Source organism: Oreochromis niloticus, linkage group LG7 (genome assembly GCF_001858045.2).
Source record: "Oreochromis niloticus isolate F11D_XX linkage group LG7, O_niloticus_UMD_NMBU, whole genome shotgun sequence".
NCBI classification, from domain to species: Eukaryota; Metazoa; Chordata; class Actinopteri; order Cichliformes; family Cichlidae; genus Oreochromis; species Oreochromis niloticus.
Window position 1 is genome coordinate 51,581,156 of NC_031972.2, and position 20,647 is coordinate 51,601,802.

The window sequence follows — 20,647 nt, forward strand, 5'->3', positions numbered from 1 at the left end:
TGGAGCATCCTGTCACAACACAGAGTCAGTGTCAAGGAGAAAATGGGAACTTGTTTCCTGAACGCTCCACAGAGGGAATTAGTATTAGTCACAAGGTCAGGGTTCGTATCGGGGCTATTGCAGCAGAAGAGAAGCCACGTGACCGCATCACTCGCAACTGATGTTTCCGGTTATTAGCTACCAGGGCTTCAGCAGGTGAACAAACATTTCACTCTGTGTTCTGAACAACATGCAGTGACTCCTGGGGAACTGATGCTGTCATTACCTGGCACGGAGCTGGAAGCTGTGCTGTTTTCAGAATAGTGTTTTCACAGATCCAACACCATCTTAGAGTGTCTGTGTCCAATTAAGATTTCTAACCCTGCACCACAAAGCATTCTTACAGTGATTCTTAAAGTGATACTGAGTAAAGTCTGTATCCTGCAAGCACACTACTGTGCAAAAGTCTTGAGCCACCCCCTAATTTCTTTGTTTTGCTTTATTGAAACATTTCCAAACATACATGGAAATACAGTATAGTATACAAAGTTTGTATAATTAGAACTCCCTTAGGCAAGTTTCATTATAATTTCTGTAAATAGTCAGACGAAAAATAGTTCTCTGGGTTTCTTAATGGACATTCAAAGCTCTTCTTTGGATGTTGGCTGCTTTTTGTTCCATTGTCTGTCAAGATGATCCCACACTGCTTCAATAACATTGAGGTCTGGGCTCTGGGAAGGCCAATCCATGACTCAGTGATCCAGTTTTCTTCTATCCATGTATGCTTTTACTGCATTTGCAATGTGTTGGGGATCATTGTCATGCTTCAGTGTAATTCAGTTGTATTTATATGGCGCCAAATCACAACAACAGTTGCCTCACAGCGCTTTATATTTTAAGGTAAGGACTGCACAATAACACAGAGAAAACAGAGGAACCCCAACAATCAGATGACCTCCCTATGAGTAAGCACTTGGTGACAGTGGGAAGGAAAACCCCCCTTTTGGCTGCTCACAGAGGAGCAGCCATCTACTGCAACTGTTTGGGGGTGAGGAGAGAAAGACGGGACAAAGACACACTATGAAAGAGAGCCAGAGATTAATATTAACTATTGATTAAATGCAAAGAGTGAAAAAAGGTGATTGGAGTCTTGCAACGTTACTAAGGGAGAGTTCAGGGTCACCTGAACCAGCCCTAACTATATACTTTATCAAAATGGAAAGATTCAGCCTAAAAAGCAGAGAGGGTGTCTGTCTCCTGAATCCTAACCGGAAATTGGTTCCACAGAAGAGGGTTATAAAACCTGAAGGTGCTGCCTTCCATTCTATTTTGAAATATCCTAGGAACCACAAGTAAGCCTGCAGTTTGAGAGCAAAGTGCTCTGTTGGGGTCATACGGTATCAATTAGATGCTCTCCAGATGGTATTGCATGGAGGATCAAAATCTGACAGTACTATTCCAGCTGTTAATTCCATCAATTTTGACGAGAACACTACTTGAGGAAATGCAGCCCCAAACCATAACAGAGCCTCCACCGTGTTTTACAAATGGCTGTAAACACTCACTGTTGTGCCTCTCTCCTGATCTCTTCCATACATAATGACAATGATTTGAAACAAGTATTTTACATTTAATAACAATAACAATAACAACTATTGCCACTGACTTTCAGTTCAGTTCTTGTGTAATTTGGCATAAATCAGCTTTTTCTCCTTGTTTCCATTCCCTGGATTCTTGACAGTGACCATTTCACAGAGAGTACTCCTAATGAAGCTCAGCAAACGGTAGATGGATCAGCTAAAGGGACAGATGCATGTTTTTTTAATTGTATATCTTAAGAACAAGACTTTCAGATACTGTTCACCTGCTGTAGATAGTTTTCTAGGCCTCTGCTTCTTTTGTCTTCCACAGTTTTAAGGGCAAATTAGTAGTACGAAGTTAATTCAACTGAAGAAATGGGAACAGGCAGCTAGTAACAAAGTACCTAAATACACAGTTTATAATTGGCTCTTTTGCTAAGCTGTCTGTTATGTGTAAATACAACACAGGTTCATTCCTTGAGTTAGGTGCCTTTTTTTATGCTTGAATGATTTCTATGTAAATGTTGAGTGGTTAAACAAACAAACAAACATTCCTCGAAAATGGTCAGGTACAAGAATTGGACTGAAAATGAGCAAAAAAGCAAAACTTTGAAAGACCTTCAAAAAGCCTGGAGCGCTATTGCTCAAAACTACTCAAAAAAATACAACAAAGTCTGGCTCCTTGGAAGCAAAAGAGAAATAAAGGGTGTGTCAAAATGTTTGCACAGTCCCGTTTAGGGCCATTGAATGTGGGAGTTTGGTTCCATTTTATTTAAAACAAAACAAACAAAACTGTCAGTAAAAGATGCATAAGACTGTTCAACAACACTTACATAAGGCACTTCCAACACTGCCAAATATTTTCTCTAAATGCAGCAAACAAAGGGTGACCAAACATTCAGCACTAAATAAAATAAACAAACAGGAAAAACAAGGGTGTGTATTGACTAAAAAAAGCATCCCTCATCCACGGCCTTGGTTGGTTTGTACTTTTCCTGAGCTGCCTGAATTCACGAGCACTTATCCCTTTGCTGCAGTCACCTCGGCAAAGTCTGAGCAGGAGAACGACCGTAAACATAAGCATGTCTCCTCCATCCATCCAACTCAACCTTTTTGCACTCTGCACCCTACAAATATTTTTACACAACGTGACAATTACCAAATCCAGATATGAACTTCCCCTTCTGTCTTTAAAGCAGTGAAGAACGGTCATCACAACATGGGTGAAATATAAAGAAAAGTCAAAAAAGTTTCCCCCAGAAACCACCTGCTTGTAAATCTGGGCAGACACAAGAAAGAAATTTAAACGTGCAGACTGATTGAGACTGTTCACACTGTATCTGTTCCAGATGGCTTCAATATGTGTTTACTAGTAAGATTCTAACCTTAAGTCCAATGATTACGGCTAGTTTGTATGTTTTCTTCCTTGAAAACTGGACAGAAAGAGGGATTTTTTTTTTTCAAAACATGAATTTATAAAGTGCAGTCCTTTTACTCTTAGTATTTGTACTAACCCTCCACAAGATGCAGATGCTTTGAACTCACATCCATTTTATATCAAGAGCTCTCTAGCATTTTTATTTTAGAAGATGTCATACTTTATGTTTACTCCTTGTATTGTATGCTTGCAGAACATCCAGTCATTAAGTGTGTTGTGTAGTGCAATGCCTCAGTTGTTAGGATTGTGCTACTTTCTCCCTGTCTAAATATTTATTTTTCTTTGTCCAGATGGAAAGTCTTTAAATGTGTTGTTTCCTGTCTTAAAATGCTTTAACTAGCTTTAACTAAGTTACCGGAACGTTCTGAGGAATACCTACCTTTAATAGGCTCTTAGCGCTAAAAAGATCTGAAAATAGTTGCTGGAAGAGCAACAAGAAAGACTACAATCCATAATAAAACACTCTTTAAAAGATGATGATTATTGATGTATTTAACTGAACTGATGCAAGTCAAATATATTACCAAAAGTACCTCTTTGGAATGATTTTTTCAGAAACGTAAAGACAGACTGCGTGTCTCAGTGGCTGACTGTATACACCTGTGGCAATAAAACTAAAAACACCTGAAAATAAAGGTAAAGAGGTGTGGCCCATGTAGTGCAACACTGTAGAGACCCTTTGTACTCAACCGAAAGTCAAAATGCAACCTGACTACGAGTTGTAAAAATATTAGTATTCATGTTTTTCTTGTTTCTTTACAATGTTTGGCGAATGTAAAAAGATAGTAGCATTAATTTTGTCCTGAACACACAGTCCTAGTTACAGCTTTATTCCAATTCAATAAAAAAAAGCAATTTTTAATCTATGAAATTATATAGAGATAAAAACTAAAGACAACAAAAACTGTTCATTTAAAAACAAAAGAAAAAAAATGAAATTCTAATTTCATTTCTTGGCCATATCGCCCATCCCTACTGAGGCAGCCCTAATGTGTTGTGTTTCAAGTCATTACTGCCTTGCTTTGTCTAAAGCCCGCCAGGTACTCCCCCCTACTCCTCCCAACCCTCACTCTCACCCACAATGCACCTGGAGCAAGGCCAGGGCTGCTGTTAATTTGGCCTCATTATTAAGTTAAATGCAGCACGGGCGGCGGTGCTAGAGCTAATGAGCAGTGCAGAGCTGACTGTGCTGCTCCCAGCCTCCTGTCCCAGCCATTAGAAAAATTAAAGAGTGGAAAATGAGTCAAGGGCTGTGGAGACCTTAATTGAAGTCTTGAACGAGACTGTCTCTGATCTGGGTGAGCCCTGTGCTGACTAGAAGATCTGAACCCACAGCGGTGTTTTATGTAGACCTGAAAGTATTTCTATAATGTAGACCAGGTAATGCTTGCAATGTCCTGCAGCTGAATCTGTTCATATCTATATTTGATTAGAGACCCTTTTTGTGTTTCTTAACAATGTGCCTTTATGCACTATGTGGGAACTGAGGTGGGTGGGTGATATGGTTTCTGCTCAGGTGGAGCTGTTCCTGGAGAAGAAGCCTAGAGCGGGAACTAATACAAAAATACACTTCTAAGAAATAAACACATGGTGTAGTTAAACAAACAAAGCTTCACTTAAGAGTTTCGAGCAGGAATAAAAACGTTGTATGGTATAAAGCGTTAGTGCCTGTCCACTCTGGTGTAGTATCCCTGTTAAGTCATCTCGGGGAGACTGTCTATCATCTAGCCCTAAGTCAAGACCGTGAGAGACTGGGAGGTTTACGAGTCCTTGTGTTTAGATGACTTGGAGGGTTTTTCCTCTGCAGCCTTGCTAAATTGTCCAAACACGACCACACTGGCATTCATTTGCACTTCATCCCAACAACGCTTATCCCGACCACACATTGACAATGTTTTTTCTGGGAGATACTGAGGAGATAGCTGGCCAAATCTCTGAAACCAAATCAGCAGCTTACAGAGATTTGCGGGAGGTTCCATTGCGATATTAAAAGAGAGAAAGATCAGATCTCTGTTTAGTTTTGGCAGAACTCTTTTTGGAGACTAGCCTGAGGGTAGAAGAACATGGGAGGCAGAGGATGACCAAGATGGTGTGTGTATGTGTGTGTGTGTGTGTGCACGCAGAGTTCAAAACTTTCAGAGGATAAAATCTGTGGCAGATTTCACAGCACACTTCTGTTCTGTGGTGTAACAAAAGAAATTGTGCCGAGAAATGGATCCTAGAGATGCTTTTACTTTCATTTAGGAAAATTAGAGTGAACGCTCGGAGAGAAAACAACAATACAGTTTAAAACGGCTGGCTGGTTGATCAAATATAGCGACAAACTTTATGACTTTCCATATTTACTCATGCGAATTCTTTAGCATGGGCAGTCGGCCTAAACAACCATATCCTAAACTGGCAGTTGCTCGCACTCTTTGTGCTCACACGCACACACCCACACCAAGTTGTAGCCGGTATGCTTACTTTTAGAAAACAGCGAGTACTTTTAACTGATGTAAACTGAATTATGAGGGACAAATACAGCAAGTATCATTCCAGTGTTGGAGTAACTGAAGGATTCAAGGGTGCAGAGAAAGAAGTGTTTCTACATATCAGTTTTGTAGGATCTGTTTGGCTTCAATCAATACAATACAGACCAGATATAGCCACGTGCAAATGAATGATTTATTTTAACATCTTAAACAAAACCATCCATTTATCAATATCATCTGTTGTTTGGGGTTTTTTTTAACTGCTAAACTGTCTTAAGGTTGTGGAGCCTGTGAAGACTCTTCCAGCTAACACAGTGTGAAAGGCAGACTGTACCCTCGACAAGTTTCCAGTCCATCACAGGGTTAAACACAACTGTGTAACACAATTTGCCAACTTCAAATCCAAGAAAAAGGCTAATAGCAGAATATTACAGACATGTGAGCTGGAGACTCTTCAGAAACAAGCAGTCCATTACACAGCTATTTGTTAATACAAACTAAACATTTGATAGGAAATGCAAAGGCCTGCAGTATTTACGCTAAGTAAATTTTGATTTCCTGAAATAACAAGCAAAGAAAACATCTGTAGTCTCCAAATCACTGAACTGAACAAGGTAAAAAAGGAAAAACAGAGGCATAAAAAAGTTACTCTCAGGGGTAAACGGCCTGATACAGTACACAAGAAAAAATAAACCTCATCATCATTAAAAGTGTTCATGTGAATGGTCCAAAGACACTGATTTATTTTTATTGCACAATACAGAATACCTCTCTGCTATAAAAATACAGATTGTGCATGTATATTAAAAAGCCACTAATATCACTGGAAGTGTTCTAATAATTTGTAGAGATGATGCTGCAAAATTTTCTGTTTTCTTTTTCTCCAGGAGGACAATTTATGATATAATGTTTGTAAAAGGAGTTCTTGTAAAAGACAATGTGACACTTATTGTTAAATTTGACACACAGATCAGCTTTTTTGCTCACTAGCCTAGCATTCTCTTGATGCCTTAACTTTTGCACTCAAAGAGTCCACAACTTGTGCTCCATACTGTTGTTTTGCACTTTCCTGCCATATCCTTCGTAATGGTGTCCTGCCAACACAACGTTATGTACAGTTATGATGGTGCATGCAGGAAACTGTGCTAACCATTCACAAACCAATGTTACCGTGAGCTTTTCATTGTTTCTTATTTCCAAATGCCTGTAGAGCTTGTGTCCATGCTACTGTGACCTTGACCGCTGTAACACTCACACCTTAAATAAAAGTGGTTGCAAAATGAGACCAATTAGTCACAGTCTAGAGTCCTGGTGTGTGTGTGTGTGTGTGTGTGTGTGTGTGTGTGTGTGTGTGTGTGTGTGTGTGTGTGTGAGAGAGAGAGAGAGAGAGAGAGAGAGAATTTGTAGTAACTGTGCTATGTTCAAGTGCCTCTTGTCTCGCTCCCTCTGCTCTGTGGCAGGGGACAGTGTACAATTAAGTACTATCACAGTATTATTCTTCAGAAAGTCTGCTTCTGATAAAGAGCACTTACCCATGTTTAGATGTACAGGTTCAAAAACAGGCTAGCAGATGTTTCCCTCTGTGGGAAACATCATCACACATCAAGGAATCAGAAGAAAGACTCTTCAAGTATTAAGGAAACTGTAACTTTTTCCTCATCTATTTTGCTACATGAAATCGGCAGTAAACACTTCCTTGTCGTAACAGAGACACCAGCCAAAATGACCCGTGGCGCAATAACAGAAAACTTACCTCAGACATTAAGTTCATTAGGAATGAATGAAAATGCCAGTTTTCTCAGAGAGCTATTGGCCAGGTCAGTAGGTGGTACCATAAGCCATCTAAAGGGCAGGGTTGTAAAAATCATTGCATCACTGTGCATGACACCGCTGACTGGTTGTAACAGTCCTTACTTTATCCTCACTTCCCGTCATTAGAACAAATGCACGCTTGGCGTCAGTGTTTGGGTGAAGGGCAGGCATGAACGCCACATTAAAAGGTATAAAACTGGAGTTTGGGTTTTCAGTAAATGTTTGGCTAACTCAGCTTCATCACATGTCCGGCATTTAACTAAACAGAGCGCTGACATTGACCATCGCGTACAGTAAAGGGAGCCAGTCTTCTCTTGGTGGCCTTCTCACCCTGACCAGCCCCTATGACCTGTCCTTCAGCGCCCTCCACCCCCACCCCAATGCTTTAATCCAGCTAACCTTGTCAAAACCACCAGACCTCATTCAGAACAAGCAGATGACTCTCTGCACGCCAGTGGCCCCTATAAATAGAAATTTCATTGAGGAGCAGCAGGCTGAAGGGGAGGTATTGTAAACAGTGGGCCAGCCTAAAGCCTTAGGGCTAACCTGGGAAAGTGATGGAAAATGACATGCTGCAGCCAGAAGGCATGCAGTACAATAACAAACTGACACCACTGTATCACTGTCCTTTGCTTCACATGCAAACCTTTAATCTCAGTGTTTGATGGCAAAAAAAACCAACAACTTGCAAACACCAAACTATGAGCATTTGTTGGGTTAAGCAACAAAAAATGAGGTTTAGAATAATTAAAAACTAAATTAAATTAAACTATCTATCTATCTATCTATCTATCTATCTATCTATCTATCTATCTATCTATCTATCTATCTATCTATCTACATAAATATATATATAAATATAGATATATAGACATATAGACATATAGATATGTAGATATATATATGTACATAAACATAAACCGATAAGTACATCAGCCTGTGTTTGACACAGGCCTAGCCTGTGAGCTGTGAGCTTCCTTGTTCACTGATCATTAATTCAGTTTACTTACTCCATTTTATACCCAAGACAGCATAACAAACCAATTGTGCAGTGGATTAACAGATTTGGCATAGAAATTATGTCTTTCATGGGAGGCAAAAAGTATTTTGTGAAAAATTAAAGGGCTATTTAGTGAAGAAAAATGTTCCATTCGATGATGTCAAAAGCTGGATGACATTACATTCAGCCAGTTCAGATATTTACAGAGTGACACATGTTACTTGATGCAGTTTCATAGGCAGGACAACGGATCAACAAGACTTGAAACACACATCTAGTCTGTGTGAGCTGTTGTTGTTGGTGCAGCAGAGCAGCGGGGGTCTGACTGTGACTAATGTCTGAGGAAGGAACAGTGACAGTGTTTTTGAAAACTGAGGCGGCAGTTCTGGTTGATGTTGTTCTCAAAATGTATGACACACAGAGACGTACTGTGACCATGATTAACAGTCACCTATCAAAACATGCAAAGACAGAGGCAGAAGCGAAAGATGATGAGCGCAAAACAGAGCTGAACCATTTTAAAGGCGCTCATTTGATTCACAGTCCACACGGAGATCCCAGCCAGAGGGAGGGATTTCCAGGTGGAGAGATCAGTAGCTAGGCTTAACTTAAAATGTCAAATGTTTTACTTTGACTTAATGGAAGAAAAAAAACAGACCACATACTAGCAAGCATTTTACCCTCTTTACTTTAAAAACAGGCACAGACCAGCTCTTTCACTGAGCTGTAGCATAACAAGGAGGCGCTTCAGCCCCAAAGGCCAGTGATACTTGATCATCAAACTGCCACCAATTAGAGCATTAGGAGAAGTCATTTATTTTGCCTATGTTGAAGAAGGTGCTAAACTCCATGAACCGTTCCCTCATACCCCTGCTGAAATTTCATCCAGAGCAGACCTGGCCCCACAGAGAGAAAGAGGGATATTGAGGGCTAAGTGAGACGTGGGCCCTGGAGACCAGGCTCACTGGAGTAGACCCTGCCAGTCCAGGGGCAGCAGGAGAAATGACAGCCCCCTTTCATCATTCCCCTCTCTCTCCCTCCTCTCTTTACAGTCAGGGCCAAGAAGCTGCATACTCAAAATTCACAGTTCACAAAAGAAAAAACAAAACAAAACTGCATACTCAAAATGATCAGTCATGGAGGGGCACGAGAGCCCAGAGGGTTGTAAATGGTGGCTGATGCCCTCCCCTTTTTCAGCCTATGACCTAATGCAGGTAAAGAGTGAGGCTTGGTACTAGACTGGCCCCCCTCTTTTGAGCCCTACTCCCAAATCTCCCCATTTGGGTATTTGTGTAACCCCCTGCACTGAAACCACTGCCTGTACAAGAACTGGACGGTCCGCAAGTTTCCACGTATAGTAGACAGTCAAAGGAGAGCTCTATAAGCCTTTAACCTACACAGTTCCACATCTATTACTGAAGACAGAAGCATCAGCACAACACTAGGTTACATAACTCAGCAGATGCAAAACATCCCTGTGTTTTTCATAAATCAACAAATGATAATTGAAATTACATGACAGAGAGCTATATTCTAGGGGAAGCACACGCCTGCCTGTGTCTCAGAAGCACAGGAAATCATAAGCCTGCATGATGTCTCATCACAGAGGTGTTTCTAGGTGTTGCTCAAGTGGTTTCCTCCGATTAGCCCCCTAAAGTCTTTCTGCCAGCACCTAAACTGCTGTGACCTTTTTCCAGTTCAAATAAACCACAGCAAATGTTAGGCACACTAGCTTGAAGATGTCCCTTGATTTTTCTTTTTTTTAAATTGCATTCACAGTGAAAGGCAGCACTGTTAAAGAAATTCAAGCTGTGGCAGTTGTAAAATACCACACAGCAGCACATTTTTATCCAACAAACCAGATATGATTGCTACAAAAAATAGCTGATCATCAAAACACTGCCACATGCTAACTATTTGTTTCAACTGCCATATTAAGACTTCACCCTGTCTGATAAACAGTGTCCTCTGCTGCTTAACCTCTGAATTATCCCTGAATTTCTTCCTATAAAAGCTGCGTCTGTTCAAGATCAAGGAGGCTGAGAAGTGTGTCCCATAATGCATTGGGTGAGAACTCTAAACAACAAACAATCCAGTTTTTCACTATGCAAAAACACACAGATAGTAAGCAAACTACCCATTTGCATGTAGGCACAAAAAAATGCCTTGGTGTAGGTCAACATCAACGCTTTAAATCTCACACCCAAAACACTGTGAGGGTTTGTCAAAAATAGTAAATATGTACAAAATAATTACAATTCTGGGAACAGAACAGAAATGTCAACAACAAAATATCCGGAGGATACAGTCAGCCTGTTTCTTTAAGGATCAAAAAGCCTATTAAAGTACCCAACAAGCCATACTGTTTCATTTCTCATTAATCATCGGCGTCCAAGTCCAGCCAAAGAGAGAGTGGAAAACTAACCACTGGAGAGCTTTATGACAGCCACTTTTTTGTCTCCTCGCAGAAGAAAAATAATCTTCATTGGCAAGTAAATTCAGTGAAAGAACAGATGATCTCTACGCTACATATAAATGTATCTGTATCCATCCATCCATCTTCATCCGCTTTATCCGAGGCCGGGTCGCAGGGGCAGCAGCCTAAGCAGAGAAGCCCAGACCTCCCTCTCCCCAGCCACCTCCTCCAGCTTATCCGGGGGAACACCAAGGAGTTCCAAGGCCAGCCGAGAGATATAATCTCTCCAGCGTGTCCTGGGTCTGCCCCGGGGCCTCCTCCCGGTGGGACATGCCCGGAACACCTCACCCAGGAGGCGCCCAGGAGGCATCCTTGTCAGATGCCCGAACCACCTCAACTGGCTCCTTTCGATGTGGAGGAGCAGCGGCTCTACTCTGAGCCCCTCCCGGATGGCCGAACTTCTCACCCTATCTCTAAGGGAGAGGCCAGCCACCCTTCGGAGGAAGCTCATTTCTGCCGCTTGTATCCGCGATCTCGTTCTTTCGGTCACTACCCACAGCTCGTGGCCATAGGTGAGGGTAGGGACGTAGATCCACCGGTAAATTGAGAGCTTCGCTTTTACACTCAGCTCCCTCTTCACCACGACGGACTGGTGCAGCGTCCGCATCACTGCAGCCGCAGCACCAATCCGTCTGTCGATCTCCGGCTCCCTTCTCCCATCACTCGCGAACAAGACCCCGAGATCTGTATCACTTTGCAAAAGACAAACGATTGCCTGAGCTCAAAAGCGACCGTCCTATATTAAGAGTTAACTTTAAACAGTGGAGGATATTTCATCTATCTGCTGTGCACAGGCCACAAACAATAACAGTCCACACTGAAAGGAAATTCCTCTGCCTCCTCTGTTCTCGGCTGAACACACAGCTCTCTTAATCCCACTTTGATAATGAGGTCATTTCACAATATTATCTCTTCATTTTCCACTTTAAAATTTGGCATTGCTTTGCTGCAGGAATAACAAAAAAACATTGATCTCTATCTGTCTTTACAAAAGAATAAGGTAAATTGTTATGTTTGACTGATTGAAAAAGAGGTTGTTTTTGAGGGTTTTTTTTAGTTAGGACTCTTTGATCCTTGTTCACTACTCTTGAAGTGGGAGTGCTAAGAAAGGAGGTGGTAAGCAATCTAACAGACAGAGATTTTTCGAAGAACTATGCCTTGCCAAAACTAACTCTGATCACAGCTTTGAAACCATCTGATTGCAGGAGCACCAAGTCTGGCCTTAAGTGGAGGTGACAGTGTGTCTGAGAGACACGTTACAAGTCAGAGGAAATTGGAGATAAACAGATAAAAGAATGCAATCTCTGCTGGAAGTAGCAAGGCACAGGGGGCAGGAAATAAACCTGTATTTAAGCTGATTACCCGAGCAGAGTCCCAGCCCCTTTCAGCAGTTCTGTAGTGCCCGGCCTCAACACTGCCAATGTTGTTAATTAGAGATTTGCTAAGGGGAAAAAAGGCAGCCTTGTCAGACTTGCAGGAGTGTTAGTGATGGCTGGCTGGAGGGGGACATGCAGAGCTCTTAATTGGGTCTGTATGCTGTATCGGTGGCTGGCTGGATCGCTGGTGATGATTGCTGTGAGCAGGTGGCCATGGTGGCAGCTCCATGCAGGCCGTCCCAGGCCAGCCTGTCTGTTCTTGTCAGGACCTGGAACACTGAGCAGACAGCTCCTGAGCCCCACGCTCATTACGCCAAGTTGCCCTGCTCGTTGCTTAGCAACACCGTCACAGCCCCTCCACAACACCTCCCTGGCCCCACAGTGTAACCCGCAGTGGCGGAGAACTACTTCCTCACTGTCCAGCTATAGAAAAGATGAATTCGCCATTACTTCTCCGAGTCCTATTTCAGACAGGATGCAGTGCATCAAACCAGTAAATTGTCTTTTCCTGCTGCAACAACTAATGTCCAATGGTACTGTGTCAGCGCTAGACTATATGAGCTGTGAAAGAATTCTGGTCTCTCACTGCCTCACAAACACTGTGCTGTTTATCGCATTGTATGTATTTGAACTATTATTGCCCTTATCACAACAGTTAATGCACTTGCAAAAAAAAATTGATTTTGTAATAATAAATTTAGAGTTTCTTTCACACAAAGGTACTGCACTGAGCAAAAAGTCTTGAGCCAGCCTTTATTTTTTATATTAAAATGCAAGATAGAATCAGTGAAACACTTACACACATACATGGAAATATAGTATAGATGGCACAAATCTGAGTTTGTACAATTCTAAAGAGCTCGAAAGTCATTTCGTATGACCAGCTTTATTTTTCAACACAGTCTGAACTCTCTTGGGCAGCTTTCTCGTCATTTCTTTTAGTCTTCAGGAATAGTTCTCGAGGCTTCTTGAATCGCACACTGCTTCAATAATTTTGAGGTCTGGGATCTGAGGAACCCAGTTGATGACTAACAGTATTCCATTGTGTGTTTTTCAATCCAGGTATAATTTTATGGCATTGGCAGTGTGTTAGGGATGGTTGTCATTGTCAAAATAAAGCCATTGCCAGTCTGACACTTTTCCAGGGCATTTTGGATCAAATTGTGATGGTACTTTTCTGAGTTCATAATTCTACTAATTTAGATAAGATCCCCAACACCACTGGCCCCTCCACTGTGTTTTACAAATGGGGACAGATGATGATTTGACAAAAAAAAAAAATATAATTTGGATCCATCACTCTATAAGAGCCATGGCCACTGATTTTCAGTCCAGCTCTTAAGTAATTTGGCATACTTCAGCCTTTTCTCCCTGTTTCCATCCTGACGAATGGCTCATTGACAGCCACCCTTCAGCTGAGAGCATTTCTGGAGTGAACAGCAGAGGGATCAGCTGAAGGGCAGGATGGCTCTCTCAGGTACTTTGTCAGGTCTTTTCTGGATTTTTTCCTGTTTCATAAAAACAAAACTTTCAGATACTGTTCATCTGCTGTAGATATGTTTTTTTAGGCCTGCCACTTCTTCTTCTGTCCTGCACCTGTCCTAGTTTCCTCAATTTTTTTAAGGGATGCACTGCACACCATGCTGCGATATACCAAGTTTTGGGAAGATATTTCTTTGGGAATCAATGTTTTGGTTTAAAAAATAGTGTTTCATGCCTGTAAAACTGTGTTATCCTTAGTATTTTTATAGATTCGGGTAAAGAAATGGGAATAAATGTTTTTGCAAAAGGCTGCGAGTAACAAAGTAACTAAGAACACAAATTAACACTGGTTCTTTGCTACATTGTCTGTTTCTAGGCGTAACAGTGGTTCATTTTTTGAGTTAAACTCTTAGAAGTGAAAAAGTGTTAGAAGTGAAAAAGCAGCCAATAAAGGAAAAAAATTTAAAGATCTTCATAAAGATTAGAGAACTATTGCTCAAGACCACCTTAAAACACTGCAAGAAAGTTTGACTCCTTGGAAGCAAAGTATAAAGAAATGAGACTTTTCCATAGTAATGTTTGTTTCTGAGTTTCAGTCAGACGTGGTTATACAGAATATTTGCAATTACAATCTTTGTCCTAACAATACTTGACTCACACAAGCACATAAATGTAGCCATTAACATATGCAAAACTCCACACAGATCTGGGAAGCATTCTTGTGCTGCTGCTGCCATGTTTTCTGGCAGTAATCTTCATTTGCAAAAGAGCGTAGCCAAAGTAGGAGTAAGGGGGGGTAAACTTTATGCAAACATTACAATCCAACAGCCTTACCCAAGTCTGGAGAGACAAATGCAGCAATAACAAAAATCCACCCTCTGCAAACAGACAATCTTCACCCAAAGAGTCATATTAATGTTAAAGTCATTAGTATGTAAAGATTTACAAATTTATCATTTGGTTCAGGAAAACGTTTTTTAGTCCAACATTTTTGTTCTCTTTCTTTTCCAAAATGCCATCAGTTTATGGGGGACCTACAATATGCCCCAAGAGAACCTTACATTTCTCTCGCTGCGGCTAGAATACTTTGGACAGTAGTCAGGCAAAGTTTCATGATTCAATGGAAATTTGATGAATGCTATAAATGAAGCGTAAAAGAATCAATCATGTGAGGATTTGACTGGACAGACTTTGGAGAAGGGCATGTGGAACACCGCCTGCTTGGAAAATGACAGGAAACAGTAGAATGACATCAGTTGTGGCACAGTGCAAGGCCTGTTTAATGAAATGGAGAAATCAATGGGCTTCTATAACGCCTTTTAAAAGATGTAGCACACCTCGAGGCTCCAGTTATGAACTGAAAAACGGGACATATTTCATGCAACCACTGAAGAAACTGGAGCAGAGTTGGAAGCCAATCAAAACTAACATCACCCCCTAATATGCAGTGACTAATCTGGCAGTAATAAATGTTATTTTCACTTCTCGCTTCTCAGAGGGTTATGGCTTCAAACTAAAATGAAACCAACTTCCAAGGTTTTTTGTGCTGTGCATAGGATCTGTGTTATTGAAGCTGATTTAATCCAGTCAACAGCCCACTAAATGACACACAGACCTGTCAATGTTCTAAATGCAGGCTGGCCGGTGTAAAAAAAAAGTTAATATAAAATTATATCTTCTCTAAAATAACAATCCACACCAATACTTATCCACATTATGGGGTGCTGCTCCAGTCATTGAAGCCGGAGAAAGGGGAAAACTCTCAGGCCAAGGTGAACTTTACCATGCCAAAAAACCCGCAGCATGCAAAAGCTGAAAAACCCAAAGGGTGATCATTTGTCATGGGCAGTTCACATGTCTGGAATGTCTCAGTTTGTGCACTCAAAATATCAAACAACATGTGCAGTGCTTGTGGAGATCAGGGACGCTCAAATGTCAAACGATCAAAGTGAACGGCGCTGTCCCTGCAACGTTCACACACAGCTGTGGCCTTCTTGGGGTTGCTCTTGGGCTGAGGGTGCTAGACCTGTTTGCGGAAGTACCTGCAAATACATGGATTTGTCACTGTGTTCACACATTCCTCTAAGTGTTGGGCCTGCTCAGCCTTATACCTCCATTTGTATGGGTTGCTTGCCTTTGGCTCGTCTGCTCATTAGAAGCATTGAGACTTCACAGAAGGAAATGAAAGCATACTCGCTAACACCATCATTTAGGTGTTATGGAAAGGGACTCAAGTTCTGTCTTTTAAACTTTTGTACTTAAATTTCTTGTCATTTATTATTGGTTGACATTCACAGACGCTTATAGATATCTGCTTATCTATAAGCGTATATTAGGCAAGATATAGGTCAAGATGAAGATCATTATCATTCAGCTTTTGTACAGGTGGTGCACTAGCCATGCCCCTGTTCTTCATGCCAGGTCATAGACTGTATATAAAAGAGGGATATAGTCACATGCCAGATTAGCAGACAACACAGGCTTCTTGAATTTGCTGTTGGACCAATGGACCGCACCACAAACCACATGATTTGTCAGGTAAATCAATTAATAATGCTTCAAAAGGCACCAAAACTACAAACAAAGGAAAGATTTCTTAGACCTGAAAAAGTGGAGGATCTGCAAACTACAGATGTCTGTATTGATGGATACCTGTCACTCAAAGCAGTCACACCCCTAACTTTAAGTGTTGGCCAAGTTTAAAAAGGTGAATTACAAATAAAAGTGCACATGGCACAGTGTCACAATGCACTGGTTTGGGGGTTTTTTAGGCCTTGTCTGGGTCTGGGTCTAGATTGGGTTGATCAGGATGGAGTCTTGGATTCCCGCTCTTTGTCCAACTCACCTGTGTTTGTTATCAGTCTCATCAAAAGTCGGTATTTAAGGAGCAGCTCCAGCACCCAGTCTTTGCCAGATTGTCTGTAGTAAACATGCTCTTTAATGGCTCTCCTGTGTTCTTGTTTCCCTATTCTCCAGTGTCTCCTGTTTGACTGACGAGCAGTTCACTTACCAGTGTCACTTACCTGCTTCCGTCAAGCCGGCCCGTTCCTTCTTGAATTCTCCTTCAGAATACTCGCCTCACCTGCCTGCCCACCTGCCTATGAGCTCAGCTTCTTCTTCAGAGCAAACCAGTTGTCCCTTTCAGGGTATTCACTGCGGTGTCAACAAGTAAGCAATCTCATCTGCATTATCGAGAAAAGTTGGGAGCGTCTTTTTGGAATCTTTGTTGACTTACCTGGACTTACCCCCCTCTCCTCTCTCCCAGAGTATTTACTCCCAGTGATTGGATCTGAGTTTGTTTTGGGTGTTGGGTTAGAGTCAGCTTTTCATTATTGCCTTTTTTGGACTTGGCACACAAAATGAAAAATTGTCATGACTAAATCAGTTTTTTTTCAGTATATTTATGTAGAAACGTTCATCATTTTAACATGGAAGTGTACGGGGATTTATCATATACTTAGTAAAAGACAGTCACCATGAGGTCAGCTATTTTGAGGCCTCAACATTAGCATTTTGGCTGCCGCCCCCATTTTAGTTTTTGCAAGCCAGATGTGACCATATGCAGATGAGACATCGCAGCGCTAAGTAATTAGTGAGCACTTGAAATCTTGGTTAGTAAAATGTATTTATGAACTGTATGGGTTACTCACTGACACCTGATAAGTGGTGTAGCAATTTCACTCACCAGTTTCACCCACTCAGTGCCTTTTTGGTTCATTAAAAAGCTCCAAAAGGCACCAACTGTACAAACACAGTTGAGAGCTCCAGTTCAGTGACTCCAATTAGAAGAGGTTAGGCCTGGAAGACTGATCGGCTACAGCTGCCTGTTTTGAGACACCTGTCGATCTAATGTAGCCATGTTCCTAATTGCAGTATTTAGAATATAGAAATATAGAAAAATTATACAAAAGTTACAAGGGAATAAACAATTTTACCCCTGTACAGGTGTTATGAACTAGGAAATTATCCAAGTTTTTTTTAACCAGGTTATAAAGTTAGGCATTTTAAAAATAGATGGTATAAAAGATGGACATAGCTACAATGACATCACCCACTCATTGATGAAGTGCCATTTTGAAGCCTCGAGAAGAAAGCTTGCTTTGTGATGAAAAGGGGAGGGTCTGAGTATAAGCCTGCATGCCCACTGGCTAATGGCTTATCAATCACAAGTCTTTAAGCCAGAGGTGGGGGAACTCCAGGTCTCAAGGGCCGGTGTCCTGCAGGTTTTAGACGTGTTCTTGATCCAACACAGCTGATTTAAATGGCTAAATGACCTCCTCAACATGTCTTGAAGTTCTCCAGAATCCTCGTAATGACCTAATCATTTGATTCAGGTGTGTAGACCCAGGGTGACGCCTAAAAAATCTAGTAAAATAAGACTAAAGTTGAGAGCGTGAGAAAGAAATCAGGATTCCAGAAATCAGGAGTCTTTTACCTGTCACGTGATATTTCCATGAAGAATGTGAAGAATGCCTAAACCTCTAGTTAATATTTGCTTTATATGCAATGATAAAAACAGCTTGGTTTCTCATTAGTACAAAAAGAATGAACCCTGGGGAACACACTCTGATCCCAAAAGAAACCAGCCAAACATTTAACTTGAATATGACACAAGTCCAACACAGGCAAATACTATTAAACTGTTACCTAGTGGGTGCTATGTAATGATTGCACAGTCAGTCTTAGGGCAGTAATCTAAACTTATGTTGTCATTTGACCTTTGTCCTTGGCGTCAGCGTGTCAGCCATCCCATTGCCCAGTGCTGTAGTAAGTCTTATTTTATAAGCTTGTCATTTTTCTCTCTGGGTTTGTGGCAAGTGAGGTCAAAAGGATTTGTTTATTTTTACCCTACTCCGAAACATCGTTCACCACATCTGTAGCCAGGCAATTGGATATTTGAGATTGAAAAGGCTCACCAAAAAGAGAAAAATGAGCCTTTAGACTTACAAATAATGAATCACCACGAAAAGAAAAAGCGACAGCAGAAAAGAAAAAAGAAACACAATGGATTTCCTTCTGGCTGGTCTGACATTACAAGGATGTTTAACTTAAAGTATCAAGGGAGGTTAACTACTCAGACCAATACACAAAGCTCAGGAGACAAGAGAGTGAGCAAGAAAGAAAGGGGTGGGCTGGGAAGGGAAAATGTAATTAATCATACTACAGTCTGTGGGTCTGGTGGAGGTGTTCTTGAGTTCTGGGGTTTTTTGTCGGTCTCAAGAGAAAGGCTAGTGGAACAGGAATGCTGTGTACGGGTGGTCAATTAGTTTAAAATTTTCAGCTGTGACAGAAGCATTCTCCTAAGCCCTGGTCCCAAGCTCCCTCCCACCATCCCCGAACAAAACCACATCATCAGTGCCTAAACCTCATGTCCTGATCTGAGGAATTCCCTGGGCTGCAGCATAAAGAGGCGCAATCCATTTAGCCCCAACCTAAATCAACAGCCTTTTACTGTGGTTATTTTGGACTGCCTTATGTCCAGGATCTGGCAGCACTTTCAACCTCTTTTCAGTTCCACACGTCCAGCAAAATTCTGAGAACCAGACCTCCAGAACTGCTTTTTCACTTCCCTGGTGTCACAGTGTGTTGCACATCTTTTCCAATTTGATTGGCTGCAGTTCCACTTTTCCGGAAAGATGAGATTAACCATAAAAGCACAACAAACACCTCACAATCGGGCTGACATCAAACCCGATTATGGAGCAAATATGCTTTCCAGAGATTGTCGAGAATAGAGGACTGACTATCTCCTGGAACTTCAGTGCTTCGGATAATAAAACGCTGACTGCAACAACGATCAAGTTTCCCAGCAGGACAAGGGAATAGAGCTTGGCCTTTACTACACTTGGATGACAAATGAAGACAGCATTATAGCTGCAGAGGGCACCCAAATATACACTTACACACACACGTACACATGCGAGTGTTGATAGACAAAAAACACACAGTGGCTCATACCGCACTGTTGCGGTTAATCTAGAGATTAACAGTATTATCAATCATTCTCTCTGATTCAGTGACAGGCATGCCCACTGGGAGGTAGCTGACACAGTCTGAAAGGTTTCATAAAGAACTGAGGCAAATCCCTATTTTCTCCATGCTCATTAACATGCTGCTGCTTATTACTGTGATGATATTACATAAAATGTGAAGAAATATTTTCTTCTGAATGCGCAGACTACACCTCTGTAGGCATTTTGTTTTGTTTTTTCAAGCTTAGTAATGTGTATTTGTGAAACATGGATCTCTATCAGTACACTTATTCACCACCAAAGCATGCATCCATGTCTTTCAGACTCTGCTTATGTGCACAAGATTGTGCAGATTACAATGAAAGCACTTTAATAGATTTGTCCCACTGTTTGTGCATGCCACTTTGCATGAATATGTGTGTGGGAGTTCAGAACAGGAAATGTTAAGGTTTAGCTAGTTCCTTGGAAACAAAGGCTCCAGCAGATACGCAAGCCTTTTCTTTTTATAGGCACGCTGGGCTCATGTCTGCGTCGCCATTGGGCTGAAGAGGAAACGTCTCAGAGCTACAACCCCCACCTTTCCCTCCGTCTTCTATAGATGGCCTGACCTGCAATGCATTACAGTCAAGCAACTTTATTACATAAAAGCAATTAAGAGTAAAGCTTTGGTAGACTTGTTCCTGGACCAGCACCAAATGACAGACAATGCAATCCACGGTCTTGGGCGTATTCCAATATTCACACTGCCACGCTATTTAGTATGCAAGAAAAATGTGTCCCAAAACATATTAGGTCAAAAACACCACAATGCCATACTTACATCTTTTTAGCCATGTCGTGGCACAATGTTTAGACAAAGTAGCATGTTGGAAATATATGCACAGCAGTGCATATACTGTGAGAGGAGGTGCAGATAAAAGAAGAAGAAAAAAACACCAACAGATTTCAAATAATGGAGTGTTGCTGCTTGCCAAAAGCTAAAACCCTTATAAACCTTGATCTCCCAGCTCAACCTTTCTTGATCTTCGCTCCTGATTGCAAAAGAAAAAAAAAGAAAA